The 25,258-nt window shown below is 35.4% G+C and overlaps 1 pseudogene; it reads right to left on the bottom strand.

Moving 5' to 3' along the window:
* The window catches only part of LOC122491010, a 75,750-nt pseudogene extending 50,925 nt beyond the window's left edge, over nt 1-24,825 (bottom strand).
* Nucleotides 24,826-25,258: the final 433 nt, after the last annotated feature.

Consider the following 25,258-nt stretch of genomic DNA (forward strand, 5'->3'; position numbering starts at 1 on the left):
TCCTGCTCTTATTGCAATCACATGTTCAGAGAATAAGTCATGATCCTTATTTGGGTTGTCACCTGCATATTTTGGGCTTCCTTCAAAGAGTGCTGATGCCAAATCAGCCCTAACAAATTCATGATAAAAAATGATAGGACAAGTTGACAATGAATCTAAACAGGTTTTATTCATCTTGGATCTCTTAGATAGCATAAAATGATAAATCTATCAGTGTTTCATACTTACATGCATACTTGGAAGCCTTTTTTTTCTGTCCTTTGCTATTGCTAATAGAATTTGCTTCAATGTACAAAAGGACTCTATAGCATCTGAGACTGACAACTCTTCTTCCTCAATTCATTCAATCCCATGTCTGTTTGAATGCTGTTTTCCAATTCTAGAAATTATCACAGACCTGTAGTTGTCAAAATATTTCTATGAAGATTTTTATGAATTTCCTTAAAGAAGATATACATTTGCAAAAGCATGAGAGTAAAACTATAACTGTAAATGGCAAGACTCAAAGAGGGCCGTGGTTTATCAATGCAATTGACAAGGAGATTTGATTATTTCTGTGATTATACTAGCACATATCAAAACTTTAGGAAAGTTTCTGGAACAGTGATCACATTCACCCATACAATATAACCTAAGAAGATTTACCATCATCTATTTGACAATGCTTCCCTTGTAATTTGATATACCAGATCAACAAGCCTAATTACTCAAAAAGACTTTATTTAGATTTCGAATTTTGAGAGGTTCTTGGGTGGCTCAATTGGGTAGGCAACTGACTTGATTTTGGCTGTCATGATCTCACGGTTTGACAGTTTGAGCCCACATTGGGCTCTGTGCTGACAGTGTAGCCTGCTAAACATTCTCTCTCTCTCCCCTCTCTCTGCCCCTCTTGTGCTCTCTCTCACTCTCTTTCTCCAAATAAGTAAAATAAACTTAAAAAATTAAAAACATAAGTTGAATTTTGAGAATTTTGTCTGAAATATAGATCATTAGAAAACTTAATTATGTATTTATAGAAGGTGGCTATAAGAGATTCTAAAGGCAAATGCAGAGGGTTATATAGTTGTTAACAAATAGATTTTTTATTTATTTTTTATTTTAAAATTTTTAAAAATGTTTTTATTTATTTTTGAGACAGCGGGAGACAGAGCGTGAGCAGGGGAGGGGCAGAGAGAGAGGGAGACACAGAATCTGAAGCAGGCTGCAGGCTCTGAGCTGTCAGCACAGAGCCCAATGCGGGGCTGGAACTCACGGACTACGAGATCATGACCTGAGCCAAAGTCGGACGCTTAATCGACTGAGCCATCCAGGTGCCCCAAAACAGCTTTTTTGATATTGAGAAGATTCAACTTTCTGAAGTAATCAAAGATCTATAACGACAGAACAGAGATTTCGTTTTCTAGACTGATTAGATTGATTTTTAGACTTATTAAAGATAAATAAAAATACTTGTTTACAATTTAGAGCAATAGTATTAATAACACTGTCATTTTAGCAAGGAGAAAAACCAAATGGCAATCTTATGTACTTCCGAATTAAAACTCATTCATTTCTACTAGATGGATATTTAAAAAAATTTTTTTTCCACGTTTTTATTTATTTTTGGGACAGAGAGAGACAGAGCATGAACGGGGGAGGGGCAGAGAGAGAGGGAGACACAGAATTGGAAACAGGCTCCAGGCTCTGAGCCATCAGCCCAGAGCCTGACGCGGGGCTCGAACTCACGGACCGCGAGATCGTGACCTGGCTGAAGTCGGACGCTTAACCGACTGCGCCACCCAGGCGCCCCTAGTTGGATATTTTAAACACTTTATGTAATCCCTCCTTTTTCCTCCTGTCACTCCCATGTTGATATATACTTATTGGGACTAGGACATTCAGAGCACTGTGTGGATCTGAGTTCTTGTGGTAAATGCTGAAATGTTCAGAGTCTCCAACAGGAATGAAGGGCCTCCAGCTGTAGGGAGGCCACCAAAACTCTCAACTCTCAGATGTTATTGGGGATTGCCTTGATGAAAGACAGCTGTGTTGCTAAGGTTATCTCCTTTTCCCAGGTAGTCACATCCAATGACCATTATAGAAGTGTAGCCCTTTGCTCCAATTTAAGATGGTTCTCAAGGGCAATCCAACTTTTAGAACTTAGAAAATCAACTAAGTGTTCTGTTAATATTGTATCACCTCTCAACTTTCTGCCTAAACTTGCTTCTTTATTCTCCCTTCTCTTCTCCATGTGTTGATCAGTCCCTAATAAGCTTTTTTATATACTAATTCTCTTTAATCTTACTGTTGACTATGCCCAAAATTCTTTTCTAGATGTTTCCTTCTCACAAACCTCTACAACATACATTTTTACATTCATTCAGATTTTGTCCTAAGTTTTCCCTCTTAAACAACTGGTCTCTTTCCTTGCATATTGTTTCCCTTATTTTCAGTAGTCTTTATTACACTTATTAAAATCACTTGCCTCGGGGCACCTGGGTGGCTCAGTAGGTTGAATATCTGACTTCAGCTCAGGTCATGATATCACAGTTTGTGAGTTCAAGCCCCACACCAGACTCTGTCATGACAGCTCAGCGCCTAGAGCCTGCTTCCGATTCTGTGTGTCCCTCTCTCTCTCTGGGCCTCTTCCATTCATGCTCTGTCTCTCAAAAATAAATAAACGTCAAAAAAATTTATATATATATATATATATATATATATATATATATCACTTACCTCTGCTTCTGTTCTTAGATTGCCCATAAAGCTTGCCCATGGAACTAAATAAGGCATTAGACAAAGTTCAAGGTTTTTTTTTTCCTTACAAACTTTGCAGTAGAGATAACATGAACTTACTTGACTTTCAGTAACCATAGGCAGAATAAAAGTTTTATATGTAATACTGATGATTCTTGAGACAAGCCTATCTTAATTAAGATAACCTTAAATTACCTTTAATACCAACTATTTTTCCCAGATCATGTTGACTTGTAAATCATTTGAGTTAGTGTCTATCTTTCTGAGATTTAAAGTACGCAATTCTTACAAGCACTTACCTTTAAACCAACTAAATAAAGCCTTTTTACAAATTAATTTTATCAGTACCATCCAGGGGTAGATAAAATCTTTCACATTTACAAACATACATGGACACACATACAAATATACAAACAAAATGAAAACAAATCTTAAAGACACAGTTTCCAGGTATCTCCATTTTACAACACTAATCTAATTGCAAGATGGTATTATAATTTATGGATGCATTAACTGGTCGTTTTTCTCTGATGTCTAATATTGTGGCCAAGCAGTGTTGCAAAATTGACAACTTTGGAGAATACAGTCTGAAGGCCTGCATGTGGGGATCAAATTCTCATTTTCCATTTTTCAATTAGAACATGGCTGGTATGGAAACCAATTTGTCAATAAATTTCATAAAAAAATAAAAAAAATAAAAAAAAAAGAAAGAGATGACAAAAAAAAAAAAAAAAAGAACATGGCTGGTTTTATTCAAAGATACTAAAATCTGCTACAACAAACCAACCAAATGAAGTCCTGAGTGCCGCTGTGAGCATTGGTTCCTCCCCAAAAGTCAGGGCTTTAGTAACTGAAGCAAATGGCTTCCCAATTTCTAGTTTCTCCCTAAAAGTCAGTGTTTCACTGAACTAAACAGCTTCCTAGTTAGCCTTTTCTTAAGCAGGAAAAGAACACAAATCCTCTATTTGGAGGCAACTGAATGGAAAAATTCTAAGTCAAACCAAATGGGAGGAATAAGTTCATGTGCTATTACGAAATACTCACCAAGAGATGTCTGTCCAAACCAAACCCAAAAACTTTCCTTGTCACAAGATTTAAGTTAAGCACTGAGGCTAGAGCTCCCAGCTGGAGGTGGGGGGGGCAGGATGGCCCAAGAACAAAGAGCCTAGGCAGCTGCTTGGACTTGTCACCAGTCTCTGGTTACTGGCTGGGGCCTAACAAATCATGGGCGAAGATCTCCTGGTTGGCTGGCCAAATCTGTAACCAAACCCAAGTTTGTCTGATGATGTCCAGCAAAGCCAGTTACTGAGACATCAAGTATGCAACAAGAGAAGGGTATACTTGAGAGGCAGCCAAATAAGGAAGTGGGAGAGCAAGCCTTAAATCCACCTACTCAGAGGAGGAGAGTCAGGGAAATTTAAAGGCAAATAAAAAAGCCTGGGCAAAAAGTTGCAGCTGTGCTTATTAGTCCCATTAACCCGTTGGTCACTGGTTTACCTGTGCTATTATTATGTAGAGTATGTACTCAGTAAATTCTTATCAAATAATAGAAAATATTGTTAAAATAATGACTGATAGAAAACTATTACCTCTTGGTCTCCTATTATAAAACATACTTAGAAACACACAGACATAATTCAAAACCATTAGTCCCTTGAAAATAAAATAGACCAATATTTTTAGGAAACCATATCATTGGGAATGTTTTCATTGCAAGTAAACAGATGACTAATAATAACTTAAAAATAAAGCTTTATTTTGCTAATATAACAAAATCTATAATTAATCCTTTCTTTTGGAATTTTATCAGTGACTTAAATATCACACATATTTATAATTCTCTGGGCCTTTTTCTCATGATCACAAGATGGCTATTTCATTTCAAACCACCATACCTACATTCAGTGATTAAGAATGTGAAAGTAGGAAGGATAAAGGACTGAGGAAAACCACATCTATCCCCTTTATCACCAAAAAAGAAACCCTTTCCTCTCATCAGGTTTTGTCTTACTGGCAAGAACTTAATCACTTGACCACATTTATCTGCAAAAGAGGACACTAAGTTATGCAATGTTACAGTTAATTTGGACCAATCACACACCATGGCTTGGAGTTGGCCCCATTATTGCTTCAAAACAGAATGTGTTACAGATCTATATCTCTCATGAATATAGATTTAACAATTCTCAATATAATATTGACAAATGAAGTCAAACAACCTATAAAAAGAATTATACATAATGGCCAAGTGAGACTTATTCCAGGTGTTCAAAGCTGGTTTAATATTTGAAAATCAATTAGTATAATCCATATATTAACAGATTAAAGAAGAAATATCAAATTATTATATTGATGCAGAAAAGGCATGTAATAAAATTCACCCATTAATGATAAAAACTAAAAAAAAAGAGGAATGGGGGGAACTTCATCAAATTGATAAAGAACATCTACAAAAATACCCTAAAGATAATGTTATATTTAATGTAAGATATTAGAAAAAATTTCCACTAATGTCAGGAAGAAAGCAAGAATGTCCCCTCTTACAATTCATTTTCAACATTGTGTGGGAAGTCCTACCTAATGCAGTAAGGCAAGAAATCATAGCAAGTTATTTTATGTATGTAGAAACCTGATTCTAAAGCTTATATATAAAAGCAAAAGATTAAGAATAGTCAATAACACAACTGTTGAAGGAAAAAATAAAGTCAAAGGACACACACCATGCAACTTCAGGATTTACTATAAAGTTCCAGTTATCAGGTAAGCAAATTATTGGTGAAAGAATAATTAAATAGATCAATAGAACAGAAGAGAACCCAGAAATACGCCCACACAAATATAGGTAACAGATTTTTGAGAAAGAAGCAAAGGGAATACAATGGAGAAAGGATAGTCTTTTCAGCAAATGGTGTTGAACAGCTTTGTATCCATGTGCAAAAATAAATCTCAACACAAATCTTACATATTTTCACAACAATTAATCCAAAATCAATCACAGACTAAATGTAAAATGCAAAACTAAAAACTCCAAGAAGACAGTATTGGAGAAAAGATAGATGAATGTGGTTTCATGATGACTTTCTTTATACAACTCCAAAGGTATTATTCATGAAGGAAAAAATTGATAAGCTGGACTTCATTAAAAACAAAAACAAAACTTATCCATGAAGGACACAGTCAATAGAATGAGAAGAAATAAACTAGGAGAAAACATCTGCAAAAGACATATCTGAGAAAAGACTATTATCCCAAATATACAAAGAACTCTTAAAACTCTATAATAAGAGAAACACAATTTAAAAATGGACAACATATCTGAATACCTTAAGAGACGACACAGAGATAGCAAATAAGCATATGAAAGAATGACCAATATCAGATGTTATTTGGAAACTGCAAATTAAAACAGATACCACTACACACCTTTTAGAATGGCCAAAATCCCAAACACCTAAAACATCAAATACTGGTAAGGATGTAGAGATATAGGAACTCTCATTCATTGCTGGTGGGAATACATAATGTACAGCTACTTGGGAAGACAGTTTGGTAGTTTCTTGCAAAACTAAGCATATGATCCAGCCAACTGTGATCTTTGGTATTTATCCAAAGGAGTTGAAAACATGTCTGTACAAAAACCTGCTTTCTTCATAATTGCCAAAACTTGGAAGCAACTAAGATGTCTTTCTTGGTTGACAAGTGAAAAATTAATAGACAAATATACTGTGGTACATACATAAAATGAAGTATTATTCAGTAGAAAAAATGAATGAGCTAATACACCATGAAAAGACATGGAAGAAACTTAAATATCTATTACTAACTGAAAAAAGACAATCTGAACAATCATATAAGTTCCAAATATAAGACATTCTGGGATAAGTAAAACTATGGAGATAGTAAAAAAGATAGTCATTGCCAGTGGTTTGTGGGAGAGAAAGGAATAAATTGGTGGAGCACAGAGGATTTTTAGGACAGTAAAAAACTTGGTGTGACACTATAATGGTGGAGGTATGCCATTATACATTTGGCAAAAACCCATTGAATGTACAACACCAAGAGCAAACTCTAATGCAAACTATGGATTTGGGGTGATAATGATGTGCAAATGTTGACTCATCAATTGTAATAAACATATCACTCTGGCTTGGGATATTGATGGTGAGGGAGGCTATGTGTTTATATTGGGAAGGAAAAAATTTGTGTATATGCATATATAATATACATTACACACACACACACACACACACACATCCCCTTATAATAAAAAGAAATCAGAATGTGTTGACAAAGAGGAAAGGAAAAACTAACATGTAAACATCTAAGAGTACCTACCTTAGATTCAGTGGCTAAGACAGCAATAGAATACTTTGTGTCAAAAAGGAATAAATGTGCAAATGCCTTTTACTCACCTTTTTATATTATAATCTGGGCTATGTATCAATTGCATTCATATAACTATAATTATATAATTATGATTAATCTCATTTTATCTAATATTATGCTTCAGGGTAACACTAATGTTGATTAGTGCAAATTTCTAATTTATAGAGGTATTCCAGCTTATAAGTGAAATAGGAATGAGAGAAGTATCTTTTGATCATATTACAATCTTTATGTGATTAATGAATCAAGGTCACATGATCACCAATATCTACTAACATAACCAAAAGAAAGATGACCAAACATTATTGTGCCTCCTCCTGGAAGGCATATTAATTAAAAACAAAAATCACACTTAATTGGATCAAACCTCTAGATGTAACTAATAAAAAAAATACACGTTACAGAATAACATGTGCAACCTTACCACTTGGATGAAATAAGCAAATTTTATTTGGGGAAAATTGTATAGTATAAACAACTGTTTCTTCAATAAATAATTTTAAGTAATATAGTACATAAACCTATAAATTAAAAATATTCATTAATTATATTTTCTAAGTTTTAAATACATACATTTCAAAGACTTCACATTAATAAGAGTTCTCAGACAATACTAAATTACAATGTGTGGACTTTTTTGTATCCTAACTCAAAAAAAAAAAAATAGTGTAAAAAAGCTTGTCACAAAGAATCACAACACAATCATGCCTAAAATTTTTCAGTAATTACAAATACCAACAAAATCAAGTATGTTGTCCTATTTCTCCAACTGATTCTTTGTTGTTTAGAGAGACACTAAAATATTAACGGATGAAGTCAAATTGTGTCTGATAATCAGGTTCAAATAACCTTGCTGGTGGTTGAAGTTGGGAGTTAAGTCTGGATTCAGAGGAAACAAGACTGACTATGATGAGATCATTGCTGAAACAGGGTAATGGATAGAGATTTTTGTGGATATTTTTGTGTATGTCTGACATTTGCCAGAGATTGGTTGATTTTTTTCTGAGGTCCAAATTCTCCTCTGAAGTCATGTTATGTTTAATTTGTATTTTTGGAAATGATTGCTGGTGGTGGGAAATAAATTCTTAATTAGACCTTCACTGATTTGAAGGCAAAATGAGGATTGTTTTCTGGAATAAGGACATACAATGGCTTGATTAAAAAATATCTAATCTATTTTAAGTTTTTAATTTTCTAATTTTTTTTCTAATTATACCATAATCTTTGGTAATATCTTTGATCCTATTGCTACTTTGACACAATGGCCTTTCTAAAGAAACATCAGGGGCGCCTGGGTGGCGCAGTCGGTTAAGCGTCCGACTTCAGCCAGATCACGATCTCGCGGTCCGGGAGTTCGAGCCCCGCGTCGGGCTCTGGGCTGATGATGGCTCAGAGCCTGGAGCCTGTTTCCGATTCTGTGTCTCCCTCTCTCTCTGCCCCTCCCCCGTTCATGCTCTGTCTCTCTCTGTCCCAAAAATAAATAAACGTTGAAAAAAAAAATTAAAAAAAAAAAAAAAGAAACATCACAGGAACCCATGGGGGAGGGGAAGGAAAAAAAAAAAAAAAAGAGGTTAGAATGGGAGAGAGCCAAAGCATAAGAGACTGTTAAAAACTGAGAACAAACTGAGGGTTGATGGGGGGTGGGAGGGAGGAGAGGGTGGGTGATGGGTATTGAGGAGGGCACCTTTTGGGATGAGCACTGGGTGTTGTATGGAAACCAATTTGTCAATAAATTTCATAAAAAAAAAAAAGAAACATCAGTTTGTGGAGACAGTTATGAGTTGGCAAAATGTGATCTGCAGTAAAAACTAGTGATTGTCTAAGGTTAGATGACTGGGTAAGGTGACAAGGGGAAATCAGGACATATTTGTAGGATATGTAAATATCTCTTGGGAACTTCCAGAACTACATGGTGAGAAACAATTTTGTAAACCCCTCAACTCTCAGAGGTGAAGCAAATTGTAGATTCATTTTTTTAAATTTGTTTTTTAATTGTTTTTTTTTTTAACGTTTATTTATTTTTGAGACAGAGAGAGGCAGAGCATGAACAGGGGAGGGGCAGAGAGAGAGGGAGACACAGAATCGGAAGCAGGCTCCAGGCTCTGGGCCATCATCAGCCCAGAGCCCGACGCGGGGCTCGAACTCACGGACCGTGAGATCGTGACCTGAGCTGAAGTCGTACACTTAACCGACTGAGCCACCCAGGCGCCCCTAAATTTGTTTTTTAATGGGCCACTAAAGAAATGTGCGACTGTGGAAGGGGCAGACTAGATAACTGGTGATATAGCATTAATTTTTAATTTATTATTGAGGGTGAGCCCTCCAAAGATAAATCAGGAGCATTCTCTCAAAGTAACTTGTTATTTTCAAAATGTAATTACTTCTTCCTAAAAAACAAAAAAACAAACAAAAAAACAAACAAAAAAACCCAAAAAATTTGATAAGTCAAAACTATGAGCATTTGGTGGTTTTATAGCTCAGCTTGTAAGGTGATACATATTAATTAAATTTTATAAAATTATAAAGGAATATATCTCAAAGATTCCATATGAATAATTTTCTCTGGAAACTAAATGGCAAGGCAACAAATTATTACTCTGGAATTTAAGTATTCCTCCAAATAGCGCTTGAGAATTCTTTCTATGAACTAGCAGTTTAAATCATGCCTGGAATGAGATATAATTTGTAGTAGTTAAATGGAAAACATTAGTTTTATTACTCAACTGAAGTTATACATGCTAGAAGAAAAACTGGTAAAATATTTTTAATTTGATAATACAAACCTTAAAGAAAGATTTACAATGCTACCTGCAGGATTAGTGGTCTTCTGGATAGAACATGAGTTTTAGCAAACTCCTGTTATCAGTGGGGTTTGAATACCATGATAAACTGAACTCTAATATTAACAGTAAACAAATATTTTAACTAGCATATTATGGGTCCTTATTCAATATAAAATGTGAATACATAACAGTATCTTTAATTTCTTTAATCATGCTTTTACTTTTAAGTTCACTTTGGCTGTATTAGCCATGAAGTAGTTCCTGGTCACAGGTCATAATAATTCAAAAAGATTGTGGCTAGCAGCATTTACGTCCACGAAATAACTTACCCTGAGTTTGAAGATAGTTAATAAACTTCATATCTGAGGAAAATCATTGAATTTCATTTCTAACATTTTAAATATAGATCAAAATAAAGTTGGATGAAAGTCAGTATAAATCACAGTAGAATCTTAAATTATATACTTTGTATGTCAGTGCTAGCATTTCTGTCAGAAATCTCTTTAAATATCAGAAAAATCCCTTTGTAGTTTTGTATATGGAAGAAGGAAATATATGATCCTTTTTTTAATTTTTTTTTTTTACATTTATTTATTTTTGAGAAATAGAGTGAGACAAAGCGTGAGCGGGGGAAGAGCAGAGACAGAAGGAGACACAGAATCTGAAGCAGGCTCCAGGCTCTGAGCAAGCAGTCAGCACAGAGCCTGATGCGGGGCTCGAACCCATGAACTGTGAGATCATGACCTGAGTCAAAGTCAGACGCTCAACCGACTGAGCCACCCAGGTGTCCCCCTACCCACTTTTTAAAAAATTTTTTTTGTCTCAATGTATTTTATTTTATTTTTTTCCAATATATGAAATTTATTTTCAAATTGGTTTCCATACAACACCCAGTGCTCATCCCAAAAGGTGCCCTTCTCAATACCCATCACCCACCTTCCCCTCCCCCCCTACTTTTTTTTAAATGGTGAGTGCTTTATGGATCATGTCATGACAAAGTTGAAAAAAGCTTAGTAGTGGGTTAGTATGAGACGAGAGGTAAAACTAATAAAATTAGCTTTTCTTTTTAATTTCTAGCCTGCATATATATAAATGGGATTCTTTATAGTCTATACTTTTATGAATTGAAATAACTATGTACATTCTATATATTTTGTTGTACATATTTGGTTGTTACTTTCGAGTACTATTTCATTTACATTTTTACTTATGTTGCCTTTAACACCCATGTTGGTGGGTGAGATAGAGAGCAAGCAGGGGAGGGGCAGAGAGAGAGAGAGAGAGAGAGGGAGACAGAGAATCCCAAGCAGGCTCTGCAGCTATGAGCACAGAAGCAGATGTGGGGCTCAAACTCAAACTGTGAGATCATGACCTGAATCAGAATCAAGAGTTGGATGCTTAACCGACTGAGCCACCAAGGCATCCCAATTCAACAACTATTCTTTTTTTAAAAAAAGTTTTTTAATGTTTATTTATTATTGAGAGATAGAGAGAGACAGAGCACGAGCATGGGAAGGGCAGAGAGAGGAGGAGACACAGAATCTGAAGCAGGCTCTAGATTCTGAGCTGTTAGACCCTGACGCAGGGCTCAAACTCACAAACTGTGAGATCATGACCTGAGCTGAAGTCGGATGCTCATCCAACTGAGCCACCCAGACGCCCCTCAACAACTATTCCTAAGCATTATCTTATACAAGAACCGCACTAGACCCTAGAGTCAAAGTAGTGCACACAGAGAAAAGAATTCTCTCATGAATTACATGTGCTGGTGGGAGAGACAGATATTAAACACACACAAACACATATGCATACACATACATACATACATAGCAGGTGGAAATAAGTATTAGGAAAAGAAATAAAGTAAAATTATGGGAATAACAATGAGGTCTATTTGGTATCAGGAACACAAGAAGTATCTCTCTGATAAGTGATATCTGGCAGTTCTTAGGGTAGTTTTCCAATAAGAATAAAAAGCAAATGGAAAGGCCTTGAGGCAGTAATATACTAAGCATATCTAAGGAACAACCAATAGGCCAGTATGGAATCAGTTGGTGGATCCTCCAGATAGTAGAGAGCTAGGGCTTGTCAGCAGTGGTAAGATTTGCTTTCATTCTGAAAAAGATAGGATGCTTTTGAAATATTGTGAGAGGATAAGATAGATTAGATATAGATATAGATATTTACTTGGAGAGAAGTATTAGAAGCTTAGATCTGGAAGATAGGTGAGTTCCTAGCTACTGGGTGTCAATGCTTCTAGGCCCTCTCAGCGGGATCAGGTACAATATATGTATATCCATGAATAGTGCTATGTGTACCCATATGTATCTGTATTAGGGTAATATGAGTTCATACTGATGTTTTCAAGCCAAACTATTACCACATAGAATATTGTGGCCTACTCTCTTTGCTCATCTGTAACCTCCTACTCCAACTATAAGAAAGCTGGCTGCAATCATCCATCTTCATGTACTTAACTGTTCAATTCCAGTATACACGTACAGTGGTTTCAGATATTAACTGATAGGAAACAACTTTATTAACTAGAGTACAGTGTTGTACACAGTTACTTTGCCTTTATTCTTAAGGTTGCGACTCACTCCCAACAGCATTTGGACCAGCAATAGTTCCTCCCATTCTCTTCAGTGAGATTGTTTTCATACATTTAAAATAAAGTTAATTTCTTTTGTCACATTAAGCATATCATTCTGAGATCTCCTGGTCTAGTAAATGATTTCTTAGATATTTTCATACACTAGGTTCCCTCTTCTTTCAACAAAATTCTATGAGTTTTGACAAAAACATAGGATAATATGTGTATCATTACAGAATTATACAGGAGAGTTTCATCCCCTAAAAATTCCCTGAGCTTCATCCAATCAACACTTCCTCCCCACTCACCCTGGAAAACCTGATAAATTTCTCATATCTTTAGTTTTCCCTTTTCCAGAATGTCATATAAATGGAATCATGTATTATGTAGCCTCCTAAAGCTAACTTTTTTCACTTAGTGTTACCATGGAATATGTTTTCCTATCATGTCAGTTTTAAACTATCTTAGAGTTGGGGGTGCCTGGGTGGCTCAGTAGGTTAAGTGTCCAACTTTGGCTCAGGTCATGATCTTGAGGTTCGTGGGTTCTAGCCTTGTGTTGGGCTCTGTGCTGACAGCTCAGAGCCTGGAGCCTGCTTCAGATTCTGTGTCTCCCTCCCTCTGCCCCTCCCCTGCTTGTGCTGTCTTTCTCTTTCTCTCTCTCAAAAATAAGTAAACATTAGAAAAAAAATAAACTATCTTACAGTTGATAAAGTTTTTCTTCCCAAAAAAACACTTACCTCTAGAGAATAAACAGATGGTTATCAGAGGGGAAGTGGGTGGAGGGATGGGTGAAATAGGTAAAGGGTATTAATAGTACACTTACCTTGGGCCACCTGGGTGGCTTGGTCGATTGAGCATCTGACTTCAGCTCATGTCATGATCTCACGGTCCGTGGGTTCAAGCCCCGTGTCCGGCTCTGTGCTGTTCTCACGGTACGTGGGTTCGAGCCCTGAGTCCAGCTCTATGCTGATAGCTCAGAGCCTGGAGCCTCCTTCAGATCTGTGTCTCCCTCTCTCTCTGCCCCTCCCCGCTTTCACTCTATGTCTCAAAAATAAACATTAAAAAGTTGAAAAAAGAAAAGAGTACACTTACCTTGATGAGCACTGAGTAATATATGGAACTGCTGAATCACTATATTGTACCCCTGAAACTAATATTACCCTATATGTTAGTTGCACTGGAATTAAAATTTTTTAAAAAGTTAAAGTTGTTTTTTTATAAATAACAATTTGAGTTGGGTGGGTGTGTTTTTCTAATCCAGTCGGAAGCTTCATCTTTTAATTATATCTAGACTATTAACCTTAAAACTGACTATCAATATGGTTAGATTAATATTTGCTACCTGTGTGGCTATTGTTCTATCTATTGCATTTTGTTTCTTTTTTCTTTTATTTCTCTGCTTTCTCTTGTTTTAATTGTGCATTTCTATGATTCCATTCTTTCTCCTTTCTCAGCACAGTATTCCTTAACATTTTTTTTCTTAATGGTTTCCTTAAATTTATAATATGTTTTTCAATAATCTAAATCCACCTTCACATAACCTTATACCATTTCATATTTAGTGCATGTATCGTATGAGAGAATATTCCCATTTCCTGCTATTCCTTGTGGCATTGCTGTGATTCATCTTATTTTGCCATATGCTGTCATCACGTTGCTATTATTGTTACTTCGAATATTTACATATTAGGTAATTATGAATAAAAGAGTTAAAATATTTAATTTTATCTTCAATTATTCTTTCTCTGATTCTTTTTTTTCTTTTTGTAGATCTGAGTTTCTGATGCATATCGTTGTTATTCTCCCCAAGAACGTCTTTAACCATTTTTTTCAGAGAAAGTCTGCTGGTGACAAATTCCTTGATGATAATTTTTTGTTTGTCTGAAAAGCTCTTCATTTATCTTTCACATTTAAAGGATAATTTCTCTGAACATAGAATTCTCGGATTTTTTAACATCAAATATTTCACTCTAGTTTATTTTTAGTTTCATAGTTTCCTACTAGTCTATTTTAATTTGCATCCTTATTTCTCTTATGATAAAGTATAGTGTTCTTCTTGACTTTTTTCTTTTGCTCTATTCTCTATATTTTTCCTTCTGGTATTCCAATTATGTGTATATTTACTGTTAAAAATTATCACATAGTTTTTCGTAAAATATATATATATTTTCTCTTTTCATTTCAGTTTGTAACATTTCTCTTGATCTGTCTTTAAGGTCACTGATTCTTACTTTGGCTGCCTTGAGTCTACTGATGACTGCACTGAAGGAACTCTTCACATATGTTACAACATTTTTTATTTCTAGTTGTTCCTTTTGATTCTTAAGTTTTTGTCTTTCTTATACATTTATTTTCACATGTTATCTATTATTTTAATTACATCTTTCTCTCTCAAAAATCAATAATAAGGAGGCTCCTGGGTGGCTCAGTCAGTTAAGCATCCAACTTCAGCTGAGGTCATGATCTCATGGATTGTGAGTTTGAGCCCTACATCGGGCTCTGTCCTGGCAGTTCAGAGCCTGGGGCCTGCTTCAGATTCTGTGTCTCCCTTCTCTCTGCCCCACCGCTGTTCACACTCTGTCTCTGTCTCTCTCAAAAATAAACAAACATTAAGAATTTTTTTTAATTAAATAAATAAGTAAATAAACTTAAAAACAGTGATGATTTTCAAGTTCTTTACATTTTTAACTGAAAATGGAAGGTTGCATTTTAAGGGCTAATAGGTAAAAAAAAAAGATTATAAGGGACTGGTATGGAAGCAAATGTGATTTTAAGAGGCAGTTGCATTTTGGCTATATTTCAAAGAAAGCCTCAAAAGGTTGCATAAGTGAGTGAGTGAGAGAGAAAGAGAAACAGAGAGAGAGAAAGAGAGAGAGAGAGAGATGTATCAAAGATGACACCATAGTTTTAAATCAGAGCAATAGAAAAATTGAGTTCCCATTTACTCACATTAGGGAAAGACAGGAGGAAGCAAGGAAACAAAAGTTTTGTGGGTTGGCAAAAAAAAAGAGTCAAAGATGTTTTTATTGACAAAACAGTGATTATTAAAAGTTGAAACTACTATTAAGGAAATGTTTAAAATAAAGTACATAATCAGGAACAATAAGGTAATTGTGTTGGAGCATAAAGGGAAATTTGGAAAGAGAAATACTTTATTAGAATTTAGGGTTTGCTTGTTGGGGAATGTCATGGAAAAGACATGACCACCAATTGACCTGTCAACTGGACCCAGGCACTCAGAGGCTCCTCACCCTCTCCTCTGTCCTTGGAATGTGGGTTCTGCTGATCTTTTCCACTCCCAGGGGCTGCTCCAGAAACATAATCCTGAGAACCTGCATGGTATACATGACTGAGCCCAGTTAAGTTCTCTTCATAACTTTTAAGATTTGGTGGGCAGGAGTGGGGATCCATTCGTCTTGCTGCTGCCCAAGACCAGCCTCCTGTGTAATTTTCTTTGCTCATTAAAAGTCCCACTTACCGAATTGGAGTGGCTTACTTCTTTCTTTGGTTTCTTTGGTTTCTGCCTTCTGAGTACAGGGGACAGTTTCAGATTACAAGGAGGCTCCAGGGAGGGTTACGAACCAATGTTGTTGAGAGCTAAAAATCCTTTCAAATACTGTATTCATCATAGCTTCATTTTATGTATGAAGAAAAGTAAAAGTAAATTAAATTTGAACAGAGAAATATCTTGTAAACCAGGGTCATTCTCACAGCTCCTTAGCTCAGCAAATTATCACTTAAGATATATTTCCTCTTTAAATTCCTCTACAGCTATAAGTGATAAAATAACTACTTCTCACTACACACTGATTATGTTAAATACTACTTACAAATTTATGTTTCTTTTTCCATCACCAAATTTTTAATTATATTGCAATAAACTTAGTTTGTATTGTGATCTAATGTTTTCTATAAGTTTGATTATGATGGTATATGTCTTTTAGAGGTTTCTAAAAGTTCATCTGTAAATTTGAAAGCAAATGGGAAGAGTATATTATAAAAAATAATCCCAGTTTAATGAAGCTGACACTTTCTTCCAGTCTTATTCTGAGATCTTCAGCAGCAGAAATACACTCCTTTAATTATTTAACTACATCATTTTCTGGTGTTATTTAGAGGATGGAGACTCTGTGTATTCTTAAACTTAACACATATATTTAGTTTAATACTGAATTTAATATGCATAGATGATTATGACTCTTATGGAAATTATTAGTTACATATTAAAATGTAAAAAAACTTTAAATAATCTTCCAGGATACATGTTGAAACATTTACATTATTTTGTAAAATTCTAATTCATTGTGTTTACATTTCGTATTTTTTAATATGTAACTTTAGCAACTAGAAAATGCTCTATTTCTTTTTCCAAGTATTTTCTCTCATACTGTGTGCTCAGTTGGGAATACATTTAGATTAGTTTAAAGGCCTAACTATGAAGAGAAAAGAGGAATGAAGGGCCTGGAATAGACAATAGCAGTGAAATGGAACCAGTAAGTTAAATGTTGTGTGTTTTTTCACTTTCTCCTTTTTTCCTTCCTTTCCCTGTCTTCCCTGGTGTTTTCAATAAATCTCACCCATCCTTATTAAAATGTTTTCAATCCCCTAGTTTCATTGGTAAAGCAGTTCAATTAATATGACCAAGCCTTACCCTCCTACATTTAAGAAACTGGCCTCAGAGAGGGTATAATCCCTGAACCAAAGAGTATATTTCTACAATCGAAGAGCATATTTCTCTTTTAGGGAAAAAAATAATCTCACCCAAGCTGGACTGTTTGGCATCCCAATATCAACTGTGCCATAACTTGATAATGTTGAGTCTGAGTAGCACTAATCTTCTTTTAGATGTTACCTTGGAAAGGAGCCTATAGAATTATTTCTAAGATGGTCTGGATAATGATATTTCTAAAATGATATGGGTTATTAAAGATAAATATGTGGAATAGCCTGGACTAGCAAAGGGTTCATTGTGATATTCATCTCTACTTAAAACTAAAATTAAAGCCAAATTCCTTTAAAATAAAATTAAAACAGGGGTGCCTGGGTGGCTCAGTCGGTTCGGCATCTGACTCAGTTTCAGCTCAGGTCATGATCTCATAGTTTGTGATTTCGAACCCCACATCAGGCCCTGTGCTGACAGCTTGATGCCTGCTTGAGATTCTTTCTCTCTCTCTCCCCCTCTCTCTGCCCCTCCCCGACTTGTGTGCACACTCTCTCTCAAAATAAAGAAATAGAATTAAAAAAATAATAATTGAAACAATCACTGGTTTCAATTTTTTTCCAGGAAATTATCAGAGCAAACTAAAATATAAATTACTTCCAAGATGAGAGGAGAATGGGTACATGGCCTATTTCCAATTGACCAGGTATAGACCAGAAGAGACAAGATGAACAAGAGTTCATGTGATGATATCTTAATTTTTTCCCTTGATAGTTACTTGATGGGTTACTTAAATAGTTACTTACATACTCTGATAGAGTCTGTGTGGAATGGACTACTGTGTGTTCTGGAATTCAATATAAAAGCCGTAAGTGATCAAGTGGAGATGAATGCATCAAAATATTGCAGTGTGAAAATATCTGGAAAAGAACTAATACTTTTCCACTAAGTGCATAAATGAATCCCTCTCCTTCTTATGGACATTTACTAAATAATAAGTTGTAACATTTTGAGTATGTGTGGAAATGTGCACACCCCTCACCCTGCACTTACAGGAGGCTTCACTCATAGCATTCATTCATCCACCTGCCTAAAGTGCTTGGGTTTAGAGACAGTTTCTTTTTAAATATGGTAATTTCAACATGATAATTATTTGACTTTGGCTATGCTCCTCAACTTATCTGTGCCTCACTATTCTCGTCTACAAAAAGAAGATAACAGTATCCACTTAGGAGGTGTATTCTTGGAATTATATAAAATAATGTTTTCAAAATTTCTGCCACTCAATATATGATCAAATAAATGCAACCATTGTGATTAGCTTTATCATTAATCATCATCATCAATTATTAAGTAATCACTATGAGGAAGGAGTGATAAGTGATACAGGGACATAATGATAAATCATATAATTTTCTATGTTTAAGCTATTCATGCAGAAACTTTAATCTTTTAAGTAAGAGCTGATGACAGAACTGAACTACAGAATTCTCATGGATGACCCTTTATAAGGAGTATTGGTTTTATACTGCATTTATATGCCGGAAAGTTAGAACAAGTGCTGACAATTGTGATGTGCCCACAGTCAAGTCTTCCATTACTGACTCTGATCTTTACAAATTTCCACCTTCATTAATTTGTTCTAGGTCCCTTTGCCTATTCCCCATTTGTCCACAGAGCACACTCAATGCTTTAACAGACTTTCACACCAAACACTGAAGTTATAAGTGAAAGGTATATTTCTCATAATTTGGATGAGAATATTTCTTATACCACAGGTGTTTAAAAATGTTTCTCTGCCTGGGGACCAAGCAACTGTTTCAAACTACCATTTGATTTTTGCAGTTCCGTTGCAAGCAGTTTTAAAGTGCAATTAACTATTCTTGGAAAGTCCTTGTTTTCTGCTATCATAATAACCTACCTGTAATGAACCATGACTTGTAGTTATGAAAAGTCATCAGCCCTAGTGGCTTCATTGGCATTTCTGTCTGCCAGAGAAAGCAACATAAGAAATAATAAGACAAAACAAAACTGCAATAAAAAAACTCACAAAATATTATTACTAAAATCTTTTTCACCCCCTGGACAGAACATAATCAAATATAATAAGGAAAGGTTAACATAATATTATAAATCCTTATCTGTCCTGATATATCAATCCATTAGAAGTTAATGCATAATATTTTCTTCTTTCTTGCAGTTGTAACAATATGTTAGAAATAGATAGATTTGTCTTTATATATATTTTATATATACCTAATTTAATATCCTTTATAATATTTATGTTATATATCCACTTAATTCTAAACACATGCAACTACTTTGTACTTTGCAGTTTTTTGTCACATACAATTGCAATGCATTTATGATTGATTACAAAATATATTAGTATTATTTCTAAGAAGTGATATACTCTAATGGATGTTAGTTGATCAAAACGACTCTAAATTAGAGATGAAAATTATTTTCTGTATCTCTTTCCTCATAAGGAAACAGAGGAAAATAATATAAAACTTTAATATTGGTATTGGTAGAACTTATACTTTCTATTTCCAGTGATTATTTTTATGTTCACTCCAAGATGTACATATGAAGTTTATTCTTATAAAAATAAGAGTAAACAGTTTATTTGCTTAAAAAATTAAGTTAACATGTTCATTGATAACTATTGTAATGTTTAGTTGCTTTGAGTTCTGAACAAAATCACTCAGTGTGATTTCTTTTCTTTCCCAATTGATGAGAGGCCTCCAGGAAGGACTTTGTATCTAGATTAATAAACTGGTTACCTCTCCAATTAGTTGTGTTTGGTCAAGGCTTCACATATACTGCAGGGACTTAATAATTTAACTAGTATAAAAATCCATGCCATTTTGGCTATGTCATCAACCATTCCTATGCTCTACTTATTATTTTTATATATATCCCCATGAAATATCCATAGCATTCTTATTCTCTGCATTGGCCTTTGCAGACTTCCTGAGGTGTCCTCAACACATTGATCTTTCCCTCTACTGGAGCTCAGCTTAGACTCTTAACTACACCTGGAGTGCAAAGTTATCACCTCTATCTAAAAAGAAATCACTGCCTTTTCTTCCAGCGCAACTGAGAGACACATCCACATAAAACTTTTTCCTGTGGGAATAAAGCTTTTCCTCTACCATTTATCTGCAGTATTACTCTTATTTACAATGTGAAACATTTTGTCTTCTACAATAGGCAGTGTGTACACGTTTGCCTTCAATATTCTGTGTAATCTCCATAAATTCAATTTTTAAATTTGCAAAGATTAGCATTCAATAAGTGTCTTTGGAAAAAAAACATGTAAATACCATTTTTGTATAAATGTGGAAACTTGGGTTAGGAGCATTATTTTAAGTAACAATATTTTTCTAATAAATGGCTAGAAACAAAATTGCCTGGAATCAATCATTTCCCCCATCTGGAATCAACTTCATCCAGTATCTCTTTTTCCACACCCTCTGCCTATTTAGATTCTGCTTCCTGCTAAATTATTTGTAGCAATCCTCACCTTAAAACTAAGGAGGTCAGTTTGTAAAGGATGTGTGTGAAAAGTTGGATTTTATATGTGGGTCATTGTTCATTTGTGCAGCACTCTTAGCCATGACTACTGGGGTCTTGTTTTTAGAATTATCATGTAAGTTAAAAATCTAGGTGACAGAATCACAAGTCTGCAGAAAAAAAATGACCAGGAAAAATTGAACAAAATAAGTTTAGTGTGGCATTATGAAATTTGTAAGAAAAAAATGTAATTATTGTACAATTTGGCTAATCTGAGTCTTGACTTCATCCTGGGAACATTCCATTAATTCTTGCTAATAATATCCCTTTAAAGAGATAGTTATCTATGAAAATGAATACAAGGAGATATACCTTGTTTTCTACCCTGAAGTTTTCTACACTGATAATTACAAGCACGTGAGGAATCTATTGGCAAACAATTTGAGAGAGGGTTATTATTTGAATAGATAGATAGATAGATTCCATTTAGTCAACCTGTAAAGTAGGTAAAGTAGATATTCTTGTTGATAAGTGAAGAAATAAGATAAAAGAAAAATGACTTGCCCAAGTTCAATGGCTAATAACTGGTTGATCTGGGGGTCAGTTATTCCTACTACTAGTCCATTTCCCCCCATTCTCTTATCTTGCATTCACTTAAGAAACAGTTGCTTTGGATAATGAAACACCGTTTTCATTATCTGGACTTTCCTGACAGCCTGTTTGAAACGTTTTTCATATAATTTTTAATATGTAGTGAAAGTTTACTCACTCCCAGTATTTGTCCTAAGTGTGTTAATTCTATTAACTAATTCAGTTCTCTCAACAATAGTATAAGAGGATAAATATGCTGCTTAAATTTAGATTCTTACCAAGCTCCCATTCTTTGCATCAGTACTTTGAGGTAGATTATTATTTTCTCCATTTTAGGCATGAGTAAACTAAGACAGAGGATAAAACAGCCTTTGAAATCAGGCTGACTACAGAATCTGCACTCTCATGTTAGTTTGATAAGACTAAGTTATGTGATCTTGCATGTGTTATTTTCTTTTCTGGGTTTCCATTTTCTGATCTATAAGATGAATAGGATAATAGTTCTTATGTTAAAAAAATGACTGATAATTAAAACATTTAATGTGCTTAGAAGAGTGACTGGTATAGGATTAGTTCTTTTAAAAATGATAGCTTTCGGGGCGCCTGGGTGGCACAGTCGGTTAAGCGTCCGACTTCAGCCAGGTCACGATCTCGCGGTCCGTGAGTTCGAGCCCCACGTTGGGCTCTGGGCTGATGGCTCGGAGCCTGGAGCCTGTTTCCGATTCTGTGTCTCCCTCTCTCTCTGCCCCTCCCCCATTCATGCTCTGTCTCTCTCTGTCCCAAAAATAAATAAAAAACGTTGAAAAAAAAATTTAAAAATGATAGCTTTCATTTGACTGCCTTTTAAATCAGTGTCTCTGATTTAATCCAGCAATTAATATTAAGCAGTAAAATTAGACATGAATTTAATTTTTTAATCAAGGATATGTCAACACTAGAACCTTAACCAATCACTGACAGTAGCTCATGGCGATGGAGGTGAAGTTATATCAGAATTGAGTTATGTCAGATATGATGAGACCAGCTGGCTATACATAAAACTGACATAGAATAAGCATGGCAGAGGTACAACTAAAAACCTAAATGAGGCAATATTATACTGTAACCATCAACTGTTAAGTCTACTCTACAGAGATATTATAAATAGTTTTTAATTTTTATTAGTAAATAACACCTTTTATTTGTGAGAATTTAGAAATAACTAGTTTTAAAGAGAAAATAAAAACCAAGAGGCCACCACTATTCCAGTTATCTACTGTTATATAACAAGCCACAGTAAAACTTCAAGATTTAAAGCAATAATTTATCATTATTCCTCACAGGCCAGAGGGTTGATTATACTCTGGGGCCCCTCATACAGTTGCAATTACATAGTAGATGGGTCTAGAGTCATCCAAAGGCTACTTCACTCATATATCTTGTTCCTGATGAGACATCTAAAGAATCAAAGATTTTTCAAGCCCCTGTGTGTGTATGTATATTTCTCAGTCTCTCTCTCTCTCCATAAAGACTATCCCCATGGTTTGCTTAAATTTCCTCACAGCGTGGTGATCAGGGTAGCTGGACTACTGATATGGCATCTGGATTCCCCAGAGCAAGCATTCTAAAGAAAGTAAAAGCTGTTAATCCTTTAAAGTTTGGGGTGGCTGTCATATAATATCTCAAGAATCAGAATTACTGAATTTTAATGTGAACTGAAAAATATTTTAAAATGTGAAATTCAAACATGAATCCCAAAAGACGTGTTTCTTCTATCTAAATCAAAAGATTTCTACAAACTCATCTCATTGCCACTGCAAATGAAATTTTGTAGTACCTTTACCAAGGATTTTGCAGAGATCGTATATTTAACATGTCCACATTCAAGCAGTGTTAAAACTCCAATTCTTTCAATATTTTATGTATTTCTGTGACTTATGCAATGGCTGTATTAATGGAATCATTGAGGAAGAAATCCTGGATATTTTAGGTAAAATGTGTCATAGCTTAGACACTAAAATTCTGGACAATAGCTAAAAGAATTATCTACAGAAGAATATGAGTTGAGATATCCATATACTGATCTAGATCTAGATCTATATAATCGATAAATTCTTAATTAGATCTGAATATAAAAGTGAACAATGCCAGAAACAGCATAAAGAAAGCTGAAATAATTCTAGCCAAACAAAAAATAAAGCTATACAATAATCCTTGTTCCTCATTGTAAGTATAGCTTCCCACCCAAAATGGTAGTAATATGAAAACATAACTCCAGATATAATTGAAGATGATAGGCAGTTTATGTTTTGTCAAAAGGCTAAACTATTTGGCCCTGTTTCATGGCTACTTTTGTTGTTCCCAATGTAAGTTTTAGGTCTCTGCTATACTCCTTAAAATTATGTGCTATACAGAAAACCAAGAGTATTTAAAGAAATTTTGTGAAATTGGAGTCAGTAGCTTTCTAACTAGGTGAGCGATAATAAATGCTTTATTTGAAGCTTGAAACAACTGTTACAATGGGAGGCATATTGAGTTGTGCCAGGTATCTGGGCATCTTCATCCTGACTTCAGAGAGACAAGACTTTCTACTGTTCTAAAGTCTGATGTGGAAATTGGGTTGCATAAAAGACCAAGGTTCAGAGAATGATACAATCTGAGATGTTACTATTAGGATTTATAATTTTTTAAATTATTCACAAAGAAGAAAAGTATGTAATATTTTAAATATTTTAAAACTAGGCATTTTCCAGGGATCCTGATTGACTCAGTCAGTTAAGCGTCCAACTCTTGGTTTTTGCTCAGGTCCTGATCTCACGGTTTGTGAAACCGAGCCCCACATCGGGTTCTGTGCTGACAGTGTGGAGCCTGCTTGGGATTCTCTCTCTCTCCCTCTTTCTCTGGCCCTCCCCTGCTTGTTCTCTCCCTCTCTCTCAAAATAAATAAAAAATAAGCATTTTCACATGTAAAATTTAACTATAATTAATGTAAGTAAATCTCTCAGAGGGTTAAGATGGCAGAGGAGTAAGGTGACCCTAAGTTTGCGTCCTCCCTCAAACACAGCTAGATAAATATCAAATCATTCTGAACACCCAAGCCGCATGTCTATATGCAGAAAAAGTGACCCATGGAAGGTAAGAGGTGCAGAAAATTGATTTGGGGGAGAAAAGAGCTGCGGTTGTGGTGGAAGGAAGGGAGCCCTGATTGTGGAGAGAGAAGAAAGAGAGAATGAGACAGAGAAAGACTGAAAAAAAAAATCAGAACATGCACAGGGGACACTTTCTCAAAACCATTGACTGGGAAAAAGGAGAGGACTTAAATACCGCCAGTTCTCTATAAATAGTGAGCGTAGACTCTGAAGTTTCAGAGGTCAGTGCCATCACTAAGGCAGCACCTGGTGGTGCTCCAGAGGGGAAGGAGGTTGGAGTCTCAGGAGTGGGCAGGATGGTGTGAGGATCCCCTGGGTCATGCAGGGAAAAGCAGTTCTCCTGCTTGGAGTGCATTTGGTAGAGGTGATACAGCCTTTCTTCAGACAAAGGACCCTGTAGGCACCACTGAGCTCCCCTGTTCGCCAGCATAGGAACAGAAATGCCAACTTAGGGCAGCAAATCCTGGCACTGACTGTGTGCTGTGATGTACCATAAACTCTGAACCACTGCACAGTCCTGTGACTATTTTCTGGGACAAGTCAGAAATAACCAAAGTGCAGCAAGACCCTCTCCCAGATGATCAGCATGGGCCCCTGCCATGGGGGGATCTCTAAATTGTGGGATTTTGAAACCTAGCTACACCTGAGATAAAACACAGGAGTACTGTACCATCTGACAGGTGGACAGCTTGGAAAAAAACAGGGTGAGGGAAGGGATATAATGGAGACCAGGGACACAGGAGTAGCAATTGTTTGCTTATCTGTGAGGGCTTCCTGAGGAGTGGTAAGCATGAGCTCCCTGTTCCACAGACAAGAGAAGGAGGTAAACACAATTTCACCTTGTCCACCACCAGTGACCAACC

Source organism: Prionailurus bengalensis, chromosome C2, assembly GCF_016509475.1.
Source record: "Prionailurus bengalensis isolate Pbe53 chromosome C2, Fcat_Pben_1.1_paternal_pri, whole genome shotgun sequence".
In the NCBI taxonomy this organism is placed as follows: Eukaryota; Metazoa; Chordata; class Mammalia; order Carnivora; family Felidae; genus Prionailurus; species Prionailurus bengalensis.